The following is a 5,570-nucleotide window of genomic DNA, read 5'->3' as shown; positions in this document are numbered from 1 at the left end:
GCAAAAGTTCTTTTCAATTCATTTTCCGTGGGCATTGAGCAAGGCGATCTTTCTTTACCTCCCTCGCCTCTTCGTGTCCCATTTTGCCTGAAGACTTGAATGAAGTGTTCCTGAATACGAGATAGGGTATCGGGGAATATAAGCGACTAAATACCACATGCATCGATCCTCAACTATTTACTTCAGCTGGTGTCACAATGATAAGTATTGGACCAATGATAAGTATTGGACCAATGATAAGTCATGTACTTAATGTTATCTATGAAAAGAATTAAACAAATTAAAACTTTTTAAATTGAGAGGTTTAGACATTAGTAACTTATGATAATTAAATGAAAAATTGAATGTTTACTATGGGGGTGTATCTCTGTGGAGGCGTATCTTTGTGGAGGTTATCTTTCTGAAGGTGCATATTTGAAGCAGCGTCTCTTTGTAAAGGCGTCTCTCTGTGGAGGCTATCTTTATGAAGGCACATCTCTGTGGAGGCGTATCTTTCTGAAGGCGTATCTCTGTGGAGGCTTATCTATGTGAAGGCGTTTCTCTGTGGAGGTGTATCTTGAAGTCTTGAGTCTACTGACTTCGCACTGGCACTTTATGTCCCTTCGCTCTTCCCCCGCACAGCATTGGATATATTTTTCCTAAAGTTTAATAAGGACATTCAAACATCGCATTCTTTTAATTAAGTCGACCAGGATTTTTTTTTTTTTAAATATTTTTTTCATTGAAAGCCTTATTCCTTTTGTAATGAATATCTTAACGTTATTCAATTCAAAAAAGTACATTTCTAGTTTCAATGTAGATGATACTTAAATTATTTCCATGTAAACGCCTTCTCCATCCTACTTGTTCTTTGACTTGAATATATATCCTGCATATCTCCATGCTAATAAATCTTCATAGAAAATTGGTTAGTCTAATGTTGTTAGTAGCAAAGAAAACATTTTAAATACATATTTTAAAAATCTAAAATCCTTAAACAAATAACTAGGGTAGTTTTAGACACAAAACTAGGCTAGTAACAGGACTGATAACAGGCTTGTATTTTGACACATAACAGGCTTGTATTTTGACACATAACAGGCCTGTATTTAGACACATAACAGGCTTGTATTTAGACACATAACAGGCCTGTATTTAGACACATAACAGGCTTGTATTTAGACACATAACAGGCTTGTATTTATAGGCACATAACAGGCTTGTATTTAGACACATAACAGGCTTGTATTTATAGGCACATAACAGGCTTGTATTTAGTCACATAACAGGCCTGTATTTATAGACACATAACAGGCCTGTATTTATAGGCACATAACAGGCTTGTATTTATAGGCACATAACAGGCTTGTATTTAGTCACATAACAGGCCTGTATTTATAGACACATAACAGGCCTGTATTTATAGGCACATAACAGGCCTGTATTTATAAGCACATAACAGGCTTGTATTTAGACACTTAAGCAGGCCAGTATTAGGACACTTAAGCAGGGCAGTATTAGGACACTTAAGCAGGCCAGTATTAGGGCACTTAAGCAGGCCCATATTTAGGCAAATATTCAATTCTAAGCTAACCTAAACAACGTGATGAAACTCTAACGATATTTTCGTTATCCAATATTGAACGTGACCTCATACACAAGAGTAAATGTCAAGCGACGTACCGAGATCTCTTAAAGCGACACGACTAGAGGAAATTAAACGCGTGTAGTGGTTAGGGTTGTCTGTTGAAACAAATTACTCATTTATTTTAAATAAAACTTAAGCTGTTTCCATTTATGTTAATTACTTCCAGCATCTTAATTCCGTTTTTAATTTGCATCTTATCGGTCTTTTTGTTTTAGGCTTGGGGGGGGGGGAATGGCAAAAGAATATTATTTTGATAGGTTAGGCTTTAATTCAAAATGATTATTCTCTACAAAGATCTTTATAATTCAATTTTATGTCAGGGTGCACAACCCCACAATTCATTCTGGAGAAACTTTCCGAGTGTTCGCTCTTCGCAACATTGTGGGATCATCTCTAGCTACATTGCCAGAGTCTGGGGACCCAACAGAATGAAGTGAGCTCTTTCATGCGTTTTTCGTGAAGCTGTGATTTTCTGGTTATCGTATTTGAAGATTTGTTGGAAGTGGGGAAAAGGCAGAGACCCCCACAAGTACCCAGTTGTCTGGTGTCCAATATTTCTGGCAGAGAGACCCACAAGTACCCAGTTGTCTGGGGTCCAATATTTCTGGCAGAGAGACCCACAAGTACCCAGTTGTCTGGTGTCCAATATTTCTGGCAGAAAGACCCACAAGTACCCAGTTGTCTGGGGTCCAATATTTCTGACAGAGAGACCCACAAGTACCCAGTTGTCTGGGGTCCAAATATTTCTGGCAGAGAGACCCCCATAAGTACCCAGTTTTCTGTGGTCCAAATATTTCTGGCAGAGAGACCCACAAGTACCCAGTTGTCTGGGGTCCAATATTTCTGACAGAGGGCCCCACAAGTACCTAGTTGTCTGGAGTCCAAATATTTCTGGCTGAGGGCCCCACAAGTACCCAGTTGTCTGGGGCTCAAATATGGGGCGGTGGAAATGGAACAATGAATTGGACCAATGGCGTAGCAAGTTGCCTGTGGGTCTCCGCCCCCAAAAGACACTCCAATGCAAATTAAGTATCTTTTTTTGTAAAAGTCAATTGTAATAATGTCACTACGTTTGATTCAGTTAGTACTCCAGCAAGTAATAGTTTTAAAAGTTAATGTTCTTACAACTTTTTAACAGAATTAAACGACTTAAATGTGTTTCAGATAAATAAAAAATGTTTTAGGAATCCTACATTCTACACATTTACATTCTTAAAACACTTCTAGGTATAAAACTTTTAAACATTGATACAAACTATAATCTAATTCTACGCCCATTACTTAACAGTAAATACATCAAACATTTATTTACTAACATTTGTATCTAGCAAAGTGAGTAACCAGTGCATCTTTTTCTAAACATTTGTATCTAGCAAAGTGAGTAACCAGTGCATCTTTTTCTAAACATTTGTATCTAGCAAAGTGAGTAACCAGTGCATCTTTTTCTAAACATTTGTATCTAGCAAAGTGAGTAACCAGTGCATCTTTTTCTAAACATTTGTATCTAGCAAAGTGAGTAACCAGTGCATCTTTTTCTAAACATTTGTATCTAGCAAAGTGAGTAACCAGTGCATCTTTTTCTAAACATTTGTATCTAGCAAAGTGAGTAACCAGTGCATCTTTTTCTAAACATTTGTATCTAGCAAAGTGAGTAACCAGTGCATCTTTTTCTAAACATTTGTATCTAGCAAAGTGAGTAACCAGTGCATCTTTTTCTAAACATTTGTATCTAGCAAAGTGAGTAACCAGTGCATCTTTTTCTAAACATTTGTATCTAGTAAAGTGAGTAACCAGTGCATCTTTTTCTAAACATTTGTATCTAGCAAAGTGAGTAACCAGTGCATCTTTTTCTAAACATTTGTATCTAGCAAAGTGAGTAACCAGTGCATCTTTTTCTAAACATTTGTATCTAGCAAAGTGAGTAACCAGTGCATCTTTTTCTAAACATTTGTATCTAGCAAAGTGAGTAACCAGTGCATCTTTTTCTAAACATTTGTATCTAGCAAAGTGAGTAACCAGTGCATCTTTTTCTAAACATTTGGCTGTTTCCTACTAAATGGAAAGAACACAAAATGAAATCAATCGAAATGCCGACTGTTATGCTGAACACAAAGATAACAGACAAAGTAAGAAATAAAAAAACATGCTGCAATAATGTTTGGAAAACATGACGATAAAATGTATTTGTCTTGATAAAAACAGACCAATGTCATGTATCTGTTTATGATAAACTGCCAAATCTAGAACACAGACTTGCTTCTTCTAAGGATTTCATCACTGAACAGTATTCTGTGTCAATATCATCTGGGTCAAATGCGACTAGAGGAAAGGCGGCATCATGCAACACTTTTTCATTTGTACTTGAAATGTAACTGGTTATTAACAACTCAAACATGATGACATTTTATGTGATGAAATCTGTCAAATAATTGTGAACCAATGACAATGATAGTCCCGTAAAATACGTTGATTTTGAAAGTCTTCTCTTAAATATTGAATTTGAATTATTTCTTCACAGTAATTAGTGGTAGGCTCATCAAATTACCTGATAACTTTCAGCAAAGGTGTAGTGCAAATAAAATTGTTTCAACAGCCCAAGATCAAGCTACTTAAGCAGCCTCATGTATTTCTCTCTAAAAGTCATTTCTCAAATCGAGATCTTCTTCAGTTAACTTTCTGCTTTCTGTAGATCTTGCTGTTCACTTTCCAACATTTTTTTGACACAACGCTGACTGCGCTTACAATTTAGTACTTGATAATAAGCAGAACAATATTCTCGAAGGTTTCTAATTTACCTCTAAGTGCTGCAGCTTCCAGGTGCTCTTTTGCCTTTGAGCAACACAGAGAAATTTACATTAACAGCTTTACCTCATCAAATATCGGAATCTCATTGCCGTTTGCCATAGACTCAAAACACATACCAAGTCATAGCGTCTTTAAGACAGCTGACGAAATCCTTTAAGACCATGTATAAGTAGTAGTTAGCTGTTAGTACACTGAGCATAATACACGCGCGGCTTCTTTTGATAAAGCTATGCCCGAAGGCCATCGTACTATCCACTGGTGACTCGTATTGGAATCTCGTTTTGAATCTGTGGGGCGTTATTTTCCAGTCAAATTTCAATATTCATATCAATTTTAACTGAAGTCTGATCAGTGGTTTTCATATAAATATATAATGGTGTTTACGGTCTATAAGGAACATGAACCAAATACTAAGCATTGATCAGAGAAATATTTCATATTAGTTGTTTTTTTAGTTCACTGAGAGTTCATCTCCTTTTTTACAAATTATTTTCTAAGGATTCCATAAACATTTTGTTTACACACTACAGAAGACAACAAAACAATGTGATGAAGACTTCAGAGACGCAGTGGTCCTGGTTAAATGTTTAACACTAGATTACAGGGTCTACACACTCGGATCGGATACTTTTTTTTTTTTTTAAAGGAAACCTCAGAATTTGCGCTATTCAGTTTTAGCTTTATCATCATAGGAATCCTTGGGCTTTATGCCTCTTTTCTTTGCCTCTTTTTTGGGCTTTATATGCCTCTTTTATGGGCCATCTTGCCTCTTTTGTGGGCTTTTTTTTTTTTTTTTTTTTTTAATATGTTTTTATTTGTAAGTTACCATAATTCACAAGTATTAAATCATAAACAATTGAAAAGTGATTAACCTAAAAATATAATAACAGTAATAGAAATATTATTTAATATCAAAGACATACTACCTAACCAATGAACCCCCTAAAGACAGAAAAATGATACAAGTATACTCTACTCCAGAACAATCAACACAATATCAGATATCCCAACACCCTATTTCTGAAAAACTACATGAGCATTATACAGGTATATGAAAATCAAACTAGATAATTCTCTACCCTAAAGTCCATTATTTTTCTAAACAATAATTCCAAGTGATTAGGATCAAACACCTTAT

Source organism: Biomphalaria glabrata, chromosome 1, assembly GCF_947242115.1.
Source record: "Biomphalaria glabrata chromosome 1, xgBioGlab47.1, whole genome shotgun sequence".
NCBI lineage: Eukaryota > Metazoa > Mollusca > Gastropoda > Planorbidae > Biomphalaria > Biomphalaria glabrata.
The sequence above is the reverse complement of the archived record's forward strand: the minus strand, read 5'-3'. Positions refer to the sequence as shown.